The sequence below is a fragment of the Argiope bruennichi genome, chromosome 5 (genome assembly GCF_947563725.1).
Source record: "Argiope bruennichi chromosome 5, qqArgBrue1.1, whole genome shotgun sequence".
Lineage (NCBI taxonomy): Eukaryota > Metazoa > Arthropoda > Arachnida > Araneae > Araneidae > Argiope > Argiope bruennichi.
Window position 1 is genome coordinate 48470682 of NC_079155.1, and position 18967 is coordinate 48489648.

Here is an 18967-nt window from a genome sequence, read left to right on the forward strand (position 1 = left end):
TTCTAATCAAGTTATTTTGAACATTTAAGACATTGGAACTGAAGATTCCCTGCAGTTTTTAATTCCCATTCTCTTCGTCTTAATACTAGATGACATAGATTTCGATATCTGCCAATTATCTGTCTCTGTTTTTAGAACCTAACTTAAGAATGGCGAAATTTTGGTTTTATTTATTACTCCTTGTATTAATCAACTGATTTTGAACATTTAAGAGCTTGAAAATTAAGGTACCCTGCAGTTTTTAATACTTATCTTCTTCCATTTATCACTAGATAACATAGATTCGATGTTATCTGCCAGTTATTTGTCTCTGCATTTAGAACCTAGCGACATAATTGCTACATTTAGGTTTTATTTATTACCTTTTGTGTTAATCAAGTGATTTTGAACATTTAAAAGCTTGGAACTAAAGGTACCATGCAGTTTTTAATTCTTATCTTCTTCCATTTAGTACTAGATAACATAAATTTCGATGCTATCTGCAAATTATTTGATGTTAAGGCATGCGATTAAGCTCATGGTGGATTTTGTTAAAATGTCAAGACATATTCGTATATTTGAATCTTTGTGTAAAATTTATTACAAGAAACTTATGCAACAAATCATATTAAAAAAGGAATAAAGTGTTTTGAAAATTAAATCATTTTGGTTGGAAAAAGGATAAAAAGCAATAGCAAAATTTTACAGATAAAAAATATACTACTTTGATATTGGAGTAAGAAATAAGTTGTAAATAAATCCTTTCTATACTGCCTTTAAATACTTGGGACCACTTGATTTTAATTAATTTTTCTATGTGTTTTGAAGCATTAAGGAAATATATATAAAAAAATTATATGAATATATTGCTCATTTCGGAGTTCAAGAATTGTGAGACTCATAGAGAAAATTTATGCTAAATTTGAACATTGCGTATGAATTTGATATTAATTTATGCAGTTTGTTGCCAAAAGAATTTAACAAATTTTAGAATTTCATAAAATGGCATCTAAAAATGTAAAAGGGGCCGCTGTGGCATGGTGTTAAGGTCTCGGCTTCGGAACTGTAGAATTTCAGGTTCGATATCTGATTCCACTAAGGAACTGTCGTGTAAGCTGGTACGGTGGACAATAAACGTCCTCGCCAACGTCTTCCCCCGGGGGTCCGTCTCTAAATAGCCCTAGTGTTGCTTTAAAATGGGACTTTAATATAACTAAATTAACTAAACTAAAAATATGAAATAGCATTAAAATTTAAACTGCGCAAATATGAAAATTTATGTAACTTTCTAAAATATGAAAAAAAAAATCAAGCCATTTTATAAGAATAACTCTCGAAAAAAAATATTCAATATTTTCATCAAAAATATTATATACTTTAAAATATATCCATTTTTTTGGTTAATTTATTGATTACTTGGAATATTTAGATGTTCCTGAATTGATAAATGGATTTATTCCAATTCCAAGTTATCCATTCTCCGAAAACGGATTATCTTGCGAAATTAATTATTTAATTAATACGATTCATCTCACTTTCACAGATTTAGTCAGACTAATTAAAGTCAATTAGTCAAATTTGGTGCACTATTTTTAAAATGACTTTTAATAAAACCTTCACTAATTTTTAACTACCATTACTAACTTGGAAACAGATTTGAATTCGGACATGAAATTAACTTCCTATTACTAATTAGAAGATGTCATTTTTCTGGCAGTAATTGGAGACGCAAATTATTCAAGAATATTTTCAAATTAGGCAATCCCGTCATGTCCTTAAGCATATGATAAAATTTGTATGATCTTGATGTCGTAAGAGCATTATAGGGAATTATAGTTGATTTCTGAAGGTCATCATCACCCACGGTACAAGCTTTTCCTTAACAGCCACGTCAAGTCATTCGTAGGGGTAACCAATCTCACTCTATTACATTTACTAAGGTGGTGGAGAGCCGTTCACCATACAGGAAGCATGTCTACCCTCAACATGAAGTACCCACAGGTAGAATTACACAGTAATAGACATTACTTGTGCATGATCTTGATATCTTATATTTTGAAAACGAAAGAACCGGAACGTCAATAATGTGAATGTCAAAACGAACAATTGCAAAAGACAACATATCTATCTATATATATTTAATCTTCCAAAAAATAAGAACTGAATAAATTGAGTTAAATAGGAATTTTGGAAAACTGAAGTCCATATGTAAAAGTAATGTTTCAAAAATATATTATTTAACATAATGATATACAGGGTGTTTATAAAGTCCCAGACCCATTTTGATGCTTAATAACTCGTAAAATAATAAAGATATAAACAAACTTATGGCATTTATTGATGGAATAACTCATATATTTTCCTTTTCAGGTTTGAATATTTTTACTTTTGTAAATATCGTCTGCACGTGTGGTTATTTTCAGATAATTTCATTTTCCAGTCTAAATATCTGTACTTTTCTAAATATTGTCTGCTTATTAATTGCATTTTTCTCTCTTTTGTTTTTGGCAACTATTGCAATGTTATGTTTACTTTTGATGTGTTTGTTCTATGTAGTACTTTTGTATGTGATGTTTTATTCGAGTGGATATTAAGGAGAATGCGTACACCACAAGAGAAAGCACAGATTTTATGGTGGTTCATAGAAATGAAATCGATAGTGCAAGCACAGAGAAATTTCAGAAGAATTTACCAAAAAGATCCTCCATCCAAAAACAGCATCTTGCGGTGGAAAAAGAATTTTCTAGAAATTGGAAGTATCGAAGATAAGAAACGTTCCAGACGTCCTTGCACAAGTGATTTTGATGTTGAGCGTGTCAGAGAGACATTTTTACACAGTCCTAGAATATCTGTGAGATCAGCGGCAACAGAATTGGATATGCCAATTTCGACGGTGTACAAGGTTATTAAGAAAAAATTAAGACTGCATGCATACAAAGTTCAAATTGTTCAAGTTTTGGAACCGAACGATAGGCCTAGGAGGATGGCCTTTGCAACAGATATGCTAAGGAGGATAGAAGATGCTGCTGATTTTCTGAAGAGCATAATGTTCTCCGATGAAGCATCCTTTCATGTTTCTGGTATTGTTAATCGCCATAATGTGCGCAAATGGCTCTGTGGATGCCGACATGCTTGTCGCTACCTGGCGTGAAATTGACTATCGATTTGATATTCTCCGTGCGACGAAGGGGGCACATGTGGAAGTTCATTGACAAGGGTCATGAAACTTTTTGAGTCTATTTAACCATTTATGTTATTAATTTTAATCTATCTTTATTATTTTATGAGTTATTAAACATCAAAAAGGGTCCGGGACTTTATAAACACCCTGTATATCTTTTACATATAACCTACTGCACATCTGTTCTGCTTAGAAATATGTGAAAATTAATTGTATTAAGTAGTTTTTTTTTGTTGTGATGAAATTATATATGATGTGATTAATCATGAAGCTGCAGAAACAACACATGTGCTGCAAGGTGTTCATGAAATGTTTAAAAAACAACCGTTTTTTCTTGCTCGTAATCTTGATTCCAGGTATTCAATCAAATTTCGTCCTAGTATTGCACAAATTATTGCTGATCCAAATGCAAGAAGTATAATTATTGGAAATAAAAAGCCTGCTTTTTTTTATTTGACTGTGCCATCATTTATGCGATAATATATGGACTCTAAATTTGTGAAAGATAAATTGGTTAAAGATCCGAAATTAAATGAATTTTTTCCTAAATTAACGAAGGAGACTAATTTCAGAATTCGGGATTTATTGTTATTGGTACTTGTCCTGATTTATTTACTTATATTGGAGAATTATTTTTTAAAGGTCTTATTCCTGATACAACTGGTATATATATAAACTAAGCTTGGTATTTCTTTGTAAAATCGTTAATAAAATTCTATCCTATCGTTCGTTTAAAGTTGTAAACGAAATCGAAATGATTTGCAAACGAGGGATCGAACATGGAAAACTTCTACTTCATCTTTGATTCGTTCATTCAAGTCATGTATTGCCACATGCCAATCTTTAGTTTTATCTTTTTGTGTGTAAAATCGTGTTTTTTTTCAGGAGGGAAACTTACATACGTAAATTTAAAAAGCAACCCTTATCTAGATACAAAATTTCATCTAAATCTTTAGAGCCGTTTCCGAGATAAACAAAATAAATAAATTTATATATATGCAAGAATTTCTCATTTAAAGTTACAAGTTACACATAATTTAATATATTCAGATATTCAAGAAACAATTGGTATTTCCAGTTTCCTTTTATTAAATTTGATTAAGAGCATGTATCATTAAGAATCCAGCCGAATATTCGAACTTGATAAAATACTTGTTAAAAATTTTTCCGAAAAGATTTCTTTTCTTTTTCCTTTTGTCTGCTTTAAGATATTGTAAAACTTAGCTTTGGAATTTAATTTCAGCTAAATCACTAAAAAGAGGACCCTTCCATTTATTACAGAAGAAAGTTGCTGGTAGCATTTAGGGGTTAGTCAGATTTTTCAAATAAAATTTAGAACAGTTTTTTTCTTTCACAACTTTTTCTCTAGAAAAGCAAACCAAGCTGTATTTTCCTGATTCCTCTATCGAAATTCTTTATAAAAGTTAATCCCTCGTTAATAGAATTATTGTTAAATTATTCACTTAAAACTCCGACCCTTTTTATGTTTATTATTCGGAAAGATGCTATCACAGTATTAAAGCGCCATAATAGCCCTGAGGCTATAGAGAAGCTTCCATGCTTCATCCTTTCCCTAATCCCTACTCTCTTGTTCTTTACGAAACAGCAGAGGGAAAAAGCTTTTTAAATGAAAGGGAAGATTAGGGGAATTTCCCCTCTACTAAGCTTAGATGATAGAGGAAGGAACTTTCAAAGGAGGGTGCGAAGAGTTTGTTTCTTCTTCCAGGAATGGAATAAAAGTTTATCAACAGTTTTAGTTAGAAAATCTGTTAAAGTATGAAAAGATGAAATAAAGGGTGACCAAAAATTAACACAAGTTTTGAATTTGCTTTTATTCTTACAGTAAAGTGTTGGCAACCCTATTAAATAAATCATTTGACAGCTGATATTTTAGGGTTAGTAAAAATGGAAAATTACTCTATAGAACAATGTGTTTGTTCCATTTTGACCATTTTTCATCATTGTGGCAGTATTTCTTTGATACAGCATTGGATTTCCTCCTTTATAGCACGTGTGCATGTGGACTTGAGGGCATAGACAATTGACTTTAAATTACCCAATAAAAAGAAATACAGTGGTGTTAAATTCCACGATCTATTAGACAATTCTCAAAGTTTTGAACTGTAGCTTCCAGATTTTCAGTATTTTTGAAATATTGTTCAACAATAAAAACACGTTGCTCTATTTTGTAACCTCCATTTTTACGAACCCTAAACTATCAGTAGTCACAGCTTTTTTTTAACAGGTTGGCAACGCCTAACTACACGAATAATGGCAAAGTTATATCTTGCGTTAATTTTGGGGCATCTTTTTGTTTTGCTTCTTTAGCGTGAGCAATATTTTTGTATAAAGCGTTGCTATACAAATGGTGACAGACTGTGGTTCTAATGACGTTGTTTTATTTGGTGGAGTTTCGTTATTCGTTTGGCTGAGGGTTTATGCATTACTTAAAAAAATGATATGAAGTGGTTAATAATGGTGAATTCCATTGGTAAATCCATTTCATTCCATTATTGTCTTCGGAAATGAAACAGAAGCGTGGTGTCAGCAGGAACAAATCAGTAAACAAATGAAAGAGAAGCGATAAAAATGACATTGTACCATGTAGTTAAGAAATCTCAGAACTTAGTTTTACAATTGTTGTTGCCAAAAGGAATCGGCACTGACAATGGCTTGAGTCTGTGTTATGTATACTTAAGCAGTACAGAAAAAAGAATTACACTTTTCTGATAAAATATTGCTTTTTAACTCTCACATGTCAGTATATCTGGCATGCTACTACACTGCCAAACACACTCCTAAATCGATTGCCGCAATATAATTTCGTGAAGGACAAATATATGATAAATAACTGGGAGTCAGACGAAGAAAAGTATTTAAATAATGGTTCCATATTGAACCAAGGACTGATGTTAACGGTATTTGCTGTTTTTTGGACAAATGGGGTATTTGTTCCAACCGACTTGCATATGACACTAACAACGGAACGGGCATACAAAAGACTTTGTGTTTAATAACATATTTACGCAATGTACATCGTCAGTGAGGTATTTTTTTCAATTTAATCATCGAAGAAACTTATAGCATTCCTACTTTTATTTGGGCTTGCTTTATGGTATGATGCATCGTAATTTTATGGATATAATTATTCGCAATTTTTAAAGATGAATATTATAGATTTTTTCGAAACTCACGAAACAATACGAATTGGTGGTTTTCGTGACAATGTCATACCGATTGTCTTGTTTCCTTGGTAATCAAGGATTCTGATCGTTGTGTTTAGACGAGATTGTGGATCTACTTGGTAACGAAATAGCAGACAGGCTTGTAAAGAAAGGAAGCAGCCTAGGGACTTCATCTTCTGCTGAGCTCACGTACTTAGAACTGTTCTCTCAGACGAAATTCCTAAATAAGAAGAAATGGATGGTTCCTCCTACTCATGATTGGTTTAGGGCCAATAAGCCGGGCCAGTCCTTAATCCTTCCTTGAGATAGAAAAACCAACATTTGCCTGTCGCGCCTTGTCAGTGGCCACCTTAAATGTCTTTTCTCAGGGTGAAAAATTCTACCCTCTGTATGGATGACGAATATTTTATGAGCGGTTATTACGTAATCAATATCAAAAAGTCACAAATACAAGTGATCAATACTTTTCAAAGAGGGGTGTGATACAAATCCTTGATACGATCTTACTGGTGATATTTCGATTACAGGTTTTGGATCACGATAGAAAGTAACAATCGATACGATATCACTGGAATTTGCCGGAGCGGTGACTTCACTGGAAAGTAACAATCGATACGATCTGTCCAATGGAAGCTCTCGAAAGAAATCTGTGAATGGATTGAAAAGTGAAAGGACCGGTTATTGAAATTATCGTATCATTGAATTGCATATCACTTAAATTTATCAGAGCGGTGATTTCACCGAAAAGTGCGAGGCTTCACTGGAAAGTGCGAAGTCACCACTCCACTTTACGGGAGTGGCCGATATTCGTATTTGATGATGCACTATTCCATACAGATCATTTTTAATTGCTCGTGACATGATTGACTTTGATTACATGTATTCTGTTTACTGCTGGCGCCATCTATTGGTAGAATATAGGACTAAAGTAAACATTTTAAAGAAATGGCATATATTTTTAACTCATATTTTCCAGAAAATGGTTCACTCTAATAAATAAATCAAATAAATAGTTTTGAGAAAAAAAATAAAATGTAAGAAGTAAGCTGAAACAGATAAATTAATTCAATCACACGTTAAATAAATTAGTAAATTAAGTATTAATTACAATTAATAAATTTTATATTTAATATTAAGTAATAATTTTTAATTAATAATATGATTGAAGTAACAGATATTTGGAACGCTTATTTAAAAATAACAATATCAATATTATTTGTTATTCAAAAAATCGTGGATTATGCATCTCTATCCACCATACAATACGGTGATTTGTAGTTTCTCAAGCTGAATCATCTGAAGTACTGAAAGCACACGATGGATGAGAGACATAAGTCAAGTATCTGTTGTCTTTATGTCAGGAAGTTAACTTTATGACAGGAAGTCAGGACTATAACTTCCTATGCTCTCGAAATACTATTTAAATTGAAATTCTTCGAGGAGGAACTTTTTGATGCTTGTGTCGACTGATCTTTTTGGATTCCCCAAGTGTATCGTGAGGTATTCTAGCAGTATTGTTCATTTTGATACTTTGTAGATAGCCTCATTCCCCGCAACTCCGATCTATGCAGGTAAACCGAGTTGTCAAAAAGCTTCCTTACGTTCTCAATAAGATTGCCTTTGGGCTGCAATGTTTGCAGAGACTTCAGTGATCTGAGATTGTCAGTGAATACAGAACAATGATCTTAAGGCCGGTGCTGCTTTTTCGAGAACAAAACTATTTTCAGGTTTGTTAATACTGCCTGGAATCCTAAACACTGATTATTAAACCTAAAATGTAACTCTATAGAGAGCTGCTCTTCGGAAACTCAACATGCCACTCCTACTCTGTTGTCTAATTAAGAGCCATCTGTGAAGATATTAGTTCATAAGCCGGCATCTCTCTGTTCCACTGCAATGATTTAACTTCTACTGGGTATGTTCATGTTATTGAGAATTTTCCCATTGTAGTTTGGTCAAAAAGCATGCTCATGAAAGAGCTTTCTATTTTTATGGTTTGCTTGCATTGCCCATGTTGGAACATCGTCCATTCCATTTTAGCAAATAAGATTCAATTAATACTTCAAATACTGAATTAGAAGTTGTGCAATATGCCTCCGTTACTGCTAATAGTACTTTTCATTTAATATTGGGAAGTTCATGCACTTATGGTGCTGTGTCACCACCACGCTGGAGTGGCTGAAACCAAAACTCTTAGAGTCCTGTTCTAGAGAGCCTGCAATACTCTGCCCGAAAAGCCCTTATGGACTTCTGTAATGATAATAAAAAATAATAATAAATTGACAATTTGTTTTTAACATTAGGTAAAAAGCTTGAAAGTCAACGTTAAAAATTATTTTCTCCATTTATTGTAAATATATTGTATATTTTTATATATTGTTAATTTATATTTAATTTGTCATTCAAATGTTTAACTAAGTTTCATATCATTATTTAGAAATTAATAATAACTTACCCAAAAACTTAGGCATTTGCAAATTTTTAAAAATCGTTTTTGTATTTGCCGGATCGTTTAAAAAATCGTATGAAATTTGCCGGAGCGGTGACTTCACTGGAAAGTAACAATCGATACGATCTGTCCAATGGAAGCTCTCGAAAGAAATCTGTGAATGGATTGAAAAGTGAAAGGACCGGTTATTGAAATTATCGTATCATTGAATTGCATATCACTGAAATTTATCGGAGCGGTGATTTCACCGAAAAGTGCGAGGCTTCACTGGAAAGTGCGAAGTCACCACTCCACTTTACGGGAGTGACCGATATTCGTATTTGATGATGCACTATTCCATACAGATCATTTTTAATTGCTCGTGATATGATTGACTTTGATTACATGTATTTTGTTTACTTCTGGCGCCATCTATTGGTAGAATATAGGACTAAAGTAAACATTTTAAAGAAATGGCATATATTTTTAACACCTTTTCCAGAAAATCGTTCACTCTAATAAATAAATTAAATAAATAGTTTTGAGAAAAAAAATAAAATTTAAGAAGTAAGCTGAAACAGATAAATTAATTCAATCACACGTTACTTAAATTAGTAAATTAAGTATTCATTACAATTAATAAATTTTATATTTAATATTAAGTAATAATTTTTAATTAACAATATGATTGAAATAACAGATATTTGGAAAGCATATTTAAAAATAACAATAGAAATATTATTTGTTATTCAAAAAATCGTAGATTATGCATCTCTAACCCTCTGTGCCCGAAATGCTGCCAACATCGGGCCTCTGCTGAACATATTCTAGACTGTTTAGGACTTCTTTGGGGAGAAATTTATTCATCTCCCTTCCTCATTTTTGACTTTCTTCTTGACAACGGATTTTTGGATTTGGTCTGACTAAGTCAGGCCATGGAGATTAGCAACAACAACAGACGAGATTGAAGGATTTATGTTGAAAACACAAGAAAATATTTTATGCAGATGGATAATTGAATCCGTTAGTAGTAAATTTGAGAACTTTTACCACCATGTTAAAAAGGCTTAAGAAATCATCTATCATCATCTCTATTTTTGAATACATCAGCCCGTCTCGTGAAGTCGAGTCTATTGCTATCATCTTTCGCGATATTGCAGCTTCGCTTTCTTAGATTTTTCCCCCTTATATTTCCAAAATAATAAAAAAAAAAACCTAAGTAATTTTTGAAGCAATAAAAACGCTTATAATTTGATGGCAATAATGGAGTATATTGTTAAAATTAAGTACAAAAATAATTTCAAAAAATTATCAAAATGCATAAAAATAACTGCGTGGTAATTGAGTTGGTATTTGAATTTTAGAATTATACAAAACTTTGTTTCTTGCAGTGATATTTTTGGATGTTATTGTTGAAAAATTTCAATACCCAGCATACTTTTAAGTAAGCCAGATAATATTTACTTTTTATTATACTTTAATTTTTACTATCGCATTACATTTTATTAAATAAAAATATAAGAAGAACTTTATAATTATTGTCAGTTGTAAATTCTCATACATCAAACTATATTTATTCAAAATTTGGAAATTCTAAATTAAACTTTCTTCCATTGATTAAATATTGATGACTCATTTTAATAGATAATAAATGATGGAAAACAAATGTTTAATCATTTGCTATTGCAACATATAGCAGAGGGTTCAGGCAAAATGTACAATTTACAAGAAATATCGTCTCAAAATATTCATTATTTTTTTTAAAAAGATAGAATGTGCTTTTACAAGAATAAGCACTCCAATAATATATTTAAGTTTTCATAAGCATTTAAGAATATACTGTAACTCATAAACTATCTTAAAATGAACATACGTTAACTTTATCTTATCTCAAGAATCAATCATTCATTTTTCCACAAAATCATTTCTGATTATTTATGAGCTGTTCAAACCAACATTAAGAACCGGAGACATAAATTTTCAATTTTAACCTGGTTATCAGTTGTTATTTTTATACTCATTGCAGTTAAACTTTCCATTGAACATTTATTGCTATATACCAAATATTTCTTTCAATGCACGATGTTGGCTGAAAAATCTATTTCCTTTATTTCGAAAAAAATGTCGTTTTTATTTATCTTTCTTTCCAGCCTGTTTCACTTTTAATTGATTCTAGAAATATCTTTGGCTGAAGATGAGATAATTTCGAGGAATTTACTTCTTTTATTAGGGCCAATCCACCTCTGTTTTCGAAAGAAAACTATTCTTCTTTTTTTGGTTATCTCTTCAACGTCTTATTTTGCTGTAACTGCTGCTGTCGTGTTTTCACCATGTTTGAGAAAAGGGAAACAATTAATCGATAGCAGTTCTGCTGCATCGATTGTAAAGACAACCGGATTTATTTACAGATAAATATAATTAGCTGTCAAAAAATACAAACGATTTTTTTGTCAGATCGTAAAACATATTTAATGATAGCGAAACGGAGGAAAGAAATCTTTCAGTGAAAATTATTCACCTATTTTTCAATTGCAAAATTTATTTGAACTTCTGGTTTGAGGATGAATTTTCAACAAAATTCTCAATTTTGATTTATATTTACTGTGTTTTTATTTTTCAAACTATTGGCTTCATGGTTACACCTGCTTTCATTTTTTCTTATATATCTGAGTATTTCTTCCTTAATTTCAGCAATATTTGGAGAAAATTGCCCACATTTTACATCATATAGCACTTTGATGCTATATTTGGAAGTGTTACCTAATGCAAATCACCATATTATATTTTGTGACACATGAGCGTCGAATATTGAAATTCATTATAGATATTTCATAAAATATTCTAATTTTATTTTGTATTTAAAGGTTTACAAATTTCTATTAGGTATTAAATATCTATAGATAAATATCTATGACATTTTCATTTCTTATATACATAACTGAAGGCTGGAAATAAAAAACACATCTGCGAAAAAATAATAAAAATAAATAAATACATGTATAATGTGATAAATATCAAGTGTTTCAACCTGAGAAAGGAAATGTGAAATCATTTTAATATATGTTTCCAATGTCATATGTACACTATGTGTCGCAGTAGCATTATCACTCTTTTGCAATAATTTAAAAGAAAAATAGGATATTGTCTTAGCTACAAAACTGTCGCTAAATTTTTAGGCAATAACTAAATCTGGTTTTGGTGCACTAATGCACGTACATACACATAAAATTTATTCTATTTGAATAAAACTTTATTTAAATTACTTCTTTGACAGTATATTCGTCTTGCGGACGAAAAATATTTTCTGAATCTTGGAATAACATTGGGTTTCTAACTAGATTTGATATTTTACAGATGTATATATAATGTTGGAAATAATTTCTCATAGATTTTAAAATTTTGTAATTTATATGCCAACAATTATTTAAATTGAATTGACTGTTTTTGATTCACAGTTTATTTTCTCGAAGATGAATTCTTGGCAAATCATACTGGAACTTAACTAAAGTGGTTAAAGCAATGAAATCTTAAACGCAATGATATTTTTTTCCAATTTTAACATTCCAGTCTTTGATTGATTCTCAGATTATAAAAATGCAATTTTGGGTATTATTTCTAAAAATGTATGAAGCATACAGCAGAGTGTGGGGTATTTATAATAGCAGAAATGAAAGTTTTTGAAAAAAAAAAGGAAATAATTATTTTGAAGTAACAAAATATTTTGATTCAAAGTATTTGATTACACTTGAAGAACATAACAGAAACTATCAAGGACCACATCGGGGTTCTTGGCTTTAAGAATGAATTAAGTAAATTGACCTGAGAAACACAATAAATGCTAAAATTGATTAAAAACTGATTTATCGCTCTTCTGTAAAATTTGCAATTTAACTTCTGCAGCGTTTTCGATAAAAAAAAGTCTACAATTTATTAATCAGAAAAATTGACCAGTTACAGTAAAGTTTCTTCATTCAAAAAATCAAAAAATTATTTAGAGATGATGGACATCTCAGTGAAAGCCCTTAAGATGACGCCAAATCTTCTAATATACATTTCAGAAATAAGAAAAACAAAGGCTACCACATTAATTCTAAACATGGCAGAAATAGCCAAAACTTCCTTAATATAAATACAATAAGATTTAAATACCATTATATTCGGTATGTATTCAAATGCTTCATTGAATGTTAATACCAAGAATAACCGCCAATACCCAATTAATTTACTAATACATAACCAGAGGGAGTAGTGTCCCGAAAACTTTCTCGTATATTCTCTAATAATCTTGTATGCCAGCGAACACCTTAAATGGCATTGCGTACATTTGTTACAAAATACTAAATTTTGTTGTGAATTTAGCATTTTTACTCAATCTATTGTGTCACTCTTGGCGATGAATCTCTGGCATGCCGTTAATAGGGTCCGAAAATCCTACTTTAGACACGTTTTTCTGAAATTTCAAAAAATTGACACAAAACTGCTCACAAACTCACATATCAAAACTCACATTAAGTCACTGAGTTTTTGAATTATCTCATTTGCATGTGTCAAAGTACAGACCGATATACAGTAAATCCGTGGTTGGATTGGATCAAAATTTCATAGTTGTCTACACTATACATGTGCCGGCTTCCTGGTATAAGGGCAGCGCGCCTTCCCCGTGATCTGGACTTCCAGGTTTGGGCATGGTTGTTCATCCGTTGTTCTATCTGTGAGATGTGTGAATGTGCCCTCCTGTAAAATGGGGTTGTGCAAGCGAATGAGTGATGCTTGAGTAGCGAAGTCGTACTCTTGGCCCTAGTTGGCGCTGCTATAAAAACAAGCGACGCTCCCCCTCCGGCTTAAAATCGCTGTCTTCGTTTCAGCGCGCTTGTCCGTGGCAGGTGCCATAAGAAACAACAACATCAACACTATAAATTTTAAATCAGTGTAACGAATTTCATCTGTACCGATAACCTGATTTTGTAATTATAGTATTAGCTTATATTTGAACAGCCAGACAGACGGACTTCCTCTGTACAGATTTTACATAAAATTTCACAGAAATTGAAAAATTTAGTGCAAAGACCGTATACTAAAATTTAGCCGCCTAATTCAAGCGTTTTTGAGTTATCTTTGTCATAGCCAGACATACAAACGGACATCTTCCAAAAATATTTTTTTCATACTCAGAGAGATTTAAAACGTGGGGATCCGGCAAAATTCCGAGTTCGAATCTTTTGAATATTACTAAGCTGTCTCTATACTATGTATACGAGAAAGTAAAACAATTACAGGAAAAATATGTTAAAATTTTGAGATGATTCCTTTCTCCTCATTTTTCCAATTTCCACTTCATTTATTTGATCCCAAGCTTTATAAAGAAATTTCGAAAAGAACATTTTTATGAGCACAGTTTTTTTCTCTTTGCATAGTTCTACAAGGGAACACTATTTCACAAAATTTGAAATTCCTGTTTTTTTTAAAAACAAATTAAATGAATAGAACACAATATTTCCAATGGTACTCAAGAATATTTCATATTTCGATAATATGTAATGAACAATAATTAGAATGTATTCCCATAGTTTGAAATTTCTGTTTTTCAAACAAATAGAATAAATACAACACAGTCTTTTCAATGGTATCCAAGAATATTTACATTTTTCCATAATGTGTAATCAACAATAATTAGAATTTATTCCCATAATTTGAATTTCTATTTTACAAACAAATAGAATAAATACAACGCAGTCTTTTCAATGGTATCCAAGAATATTTACATTTTTCCATAATGTGTAATCAACAATAATTAGAATTCATTCCCATAATTTGAATTTCTATTTTACAAACAAATAGAATAAATACAACACAGTCTTTTCAATGGTATCCAAGAATATTTACATTTTTCCATAATGTGTAATCAACAATAATTAGAATTCATTCCCATAATTTGAATTTCTATTTTACAAACAAATAGAATAAATACAACACAGTCTTTTCAATGGTATCCAAGAATATTTACATTTTTCCATAATGTGTAATCAACAATAATTAGAATTCATTCCCATAATTTGAATTTCTATTTTACAAACAAATAGAATAAATACAACACAGTCTTTTCAATGGTATCCAAGAATATTTACATTTTTCCATAATGTGTAATCAACAATAATTAGAATTCATTCCCATGATTTGAATTTCTATTTTACAAACAAATAGAATAAATAGAACACAATCTTTTCAATGGTATCCAAGAATATTTAGATCTTTCCATAATGTGTAATCAACTATAATTAGAATTTATTCCCATAATTTGAAATTTCTGTTTTTCAAACAAATAGAATAAATACAACACAATCTTTTCAATGGTATCTAAGAATATTTACATTTTTCCATAATGTGCAATTAACAATAATTAGAATTTATACAGAATATCTCATTTTAGGAGACTTTTAGTGCATCAGTTATATAGACATGGGACAGAAATATGCTCAGTTTGAGCATACAATTAAAACTTTTGTTCAATACCAAACATCACTTGAAGTACACTAAGTAGAATAAACTGGATCTACGTCTCTTTTTCTAAATACATTTTTATGCAATATCCAGAGAAAAGAGAAAAGTTTGAAAAGCAACATCAAATTACCATTTATAACTGAGCATTAATACTTTAATGAGTTCTTCACAAAATCGGTTTAAATAGCGAAATCGAGTTTACATTTTTTTTTAAACAGAGATATGTGAAAATGATGTTGGTGATTGCGTTTCAACTACAATTAATTCCATTCTCATACGAAACCTATTTGCAATTCAAATGCGAGCAGAAAATCCTTTGGAGCTCTATTTGAAGAATGGTTTTACGATTTAGAAGATGCCCAAATATCCCAAGAGAAATTTCTTGCTTTATATGATCATAATGTAATTTTTTTTCGTGGAAATTAAGCCAGGATTTTCTTCTGGGAAGGTATTAGATTATGTATCATACTGAATTAGGAATTTCGACACGTACTTTACCTTATTTTATTGCTAAGATTTGAAAAACACTAGTAAAAGTTTATTTGATTTGCTTTTTTTTATTGGATTGAAAGAAGAGTATAACTTGATTTTGAGAATACTTTTGAATCATGAATTCTATAGGTTTCTAAATTTTTATATGTTTGTTCCCGATAGACAAATTTAATTAAAGTATTCTGGCAGCATAGGAGAAAAAAATATTTTTAATGCAATCACACTTGTGGTTTAATTTTTTGATTTCTTAAAAATTTTTTAATTTCCATGGCAAGTAAAAGATATAATATTATTTAAAAGTTGTAATAAATTGCTTTATTCATAAATGTTCCTATAAGAAGATAATTATAATATATGTATTTAAAAAAAACTAAGTAGTCACATATCCTATGAGTTTATGAATTTAAAAATCTGTATGCATGTTTTTGAAGGATAATAGATGTTTTAGCATAAATAATAGTAATTGCTATGAAAAATTTCGGATTTTTAACCCTTCAAACAAATTTTTTTATAAAACACACACACACACACACACACACACACACACACACACACACACACACACACACACACACACACACACACACACACACACACACACAGCTTTCGATTATTCCAATCGGAAGAAGATTTCTACATGGAACCACACAGACGATTGTTCTACTTTTTTTACTAAGAAGTTTAAACTGCATCATTTTTCTATAAGTGTTTTGAAATCCTTTTACTAACAGTTCTTTGTGGAAGAGAAATACCCTTAATCTTCCCTTTCATCCAAAATTAGCTTTCCGCTCTTGAATTGTGAGAAAGAAAAAACTGGCACAAAGAGAGAGGAGGAGAGGTGGAATGGAAATGTTTCTGTTTTTTCGAAATTTATAAGTTAATAGCGAATACAATCTATATTTATTCAATTCTGAGTGAATAATTTGCCAACAATTCTGTTAATAGGAATGTTTGTTTTGATAAGAAGTCTAAATTGAGTAATAAGGAGCATTTCATTCTGTTTTCTTTTCTGAAGAAAATAATGTACCTACATTTTTTTCAAAAATTTTGTTTTGATTATATATATTGAAGATAATTTTAGTTTTAAATGAATAGCGAATTTAGGTTTTCCTTAACTTTCTTGGTTAAAAGTCTATGTTTATATTTTTAATAATTACAAATTGCATATTTTGAGAAAAAAACATTTCTTATATGTTTGAAACGACAAAAAAGGTTTAAAGCAAAGTGTTGAAAAATAATTAAAAAAAAACTTTGTTTTCAAAATGGATTATTGTTTCATTCAGTTAGTTTTGTCTGGTTAATATCCCCCCATTAAGTAAATTTATGAAAACGAATCCGATATTCATAAAACGTTAAACTGTTTTCGATTACATTATTAGAGCTAATTATTGACCTGTTCTGCGTTTCAGATAAATCTGATCATTGGGGCTTGTAAAGAAATAGTGAAAATTACTCCGAATAGTATAGCTTAATTTTTTTCCATTTTTTTATGTCGAAATAAAGATAATTATTAGGGAAATGAGGTGATGGGAAAGAGTAGAAATATTTTCTTCGAAGCGTTTTTGCATATTTCCTAACAAAGATGTCCTCCCCCAAATTTAATAACTATAAACCTTCGGAAAGGTCGTAAAAATGATAGTGCTTAGTTTTATTTTTTTACTGGCACTTGATTTTGTTTTTGTTTTTCAATATACAGTAAATTGGAAGCCTTCTTTCACCAAACTGAAATCAAAATTAAAAGTAGATCCAAAATTTTAGAAACAAGATCATTTTTCCAATTTTCATTTATACGACGTTTTATCAGATATCATTTATTTAAGATGCTGCAGTAGTGAATAATCGCGTTTAAATGCATACGGAAGAACAGGCTGACAGATAATCATTCCGTTGATGGATTATTTCACAATTTGTTATTTATCTCTATTTTAGATAAAAAAACTGTGTACTGAATAATAATCATCTTTATATTTTGTTGTAATTCGTATTCGCTTGCATTAGGACAGTCCGTCAGCCAAAACTCCTTTGAATTTGATTTCGTGCCAGATTTGATAAAAATTCTACAACTTTTATGTAAAGATCACATATAAAATTCTATCTTTCTACCTCAAAAGAAGATAGTTTAGTTTAGTTATATTAATGCCCCGTTGTAAAGCAACACTAGGGCTATTTTGGAACGAACCTCGTAATTTTGAACCGCGGTCAGATGGCGAGGACGACACCTGAGCTGGCACCCCTTCTCTACACCACACTACACCAGCGGGAAGACGTTTGGTATGACGGATTTAACCTACAACGGACCTCCTTACACGACGGTTCTTCGGTGGAATCGGGTCTCGAACCTCAACCCTACGGCTCACCTGCCGAGACCTTACCACCAGGCCACCGCGGCCTCTCCAGAGGAAGATAGAAGAATTATCACATTCTCAGGTAGACATTTCTCAAATGGTTTCGTGCTCATCAATGTCTAATTCTTGGAGATACATCAAAGTATAAAATTTGAATGTTTTTTTAGGTAATTGAAACATTTAATATGAAATAAAATATGCTTAAATTAAAAATCAGTAGTACACACACACACACACACGCACACAATATCGCTTCATGTCCTTGCAACTATAACCTACTTTCCATTTAAACAGTGTAAAAAAGTGGGAGAGACATCGGAAGACGCTTCTGTACTATTCATTGCTTTAGGGATTTCCCTTCCACTAAAATTTAGTAAGGGAATTTTAACTTCAGAGGAAGAAAGCTGAGAACAATGGACTGGTTGAGATTCAAATGAGAAATGGCAGTGGCTTTATAAGAGAACTATCAAAAAGAACCTGAAAATATGTGCTAGTCTATATAAACAGACATACTGTCTGTTTGTAATAACAATGCACTCATACAGTGTACATGCACATACAGTATACGACCTAACCTATATTTTAATACCAGAAACACCAATTCCCCATTTCTTTGAATTCAAACAGATTATATTTCAAACAAGAGAAAAATATATTTCTATTTCTTCTCGCCATTTTCTGAAGAATAAACAATCCTCTTCCGAAGCACTTTTGGGAAAAATCTCTGAGCTTATCAGAGCTTAGCAGAAAGGATATACCTTTAATCTTTATTTTCATTTGTGAAATTTTTTACCTTGCGCCAAAATAGGGAACAAGAGCGCCAGGATTAGGCGATGAAGAAGCATTTAAGCTTTCGGAG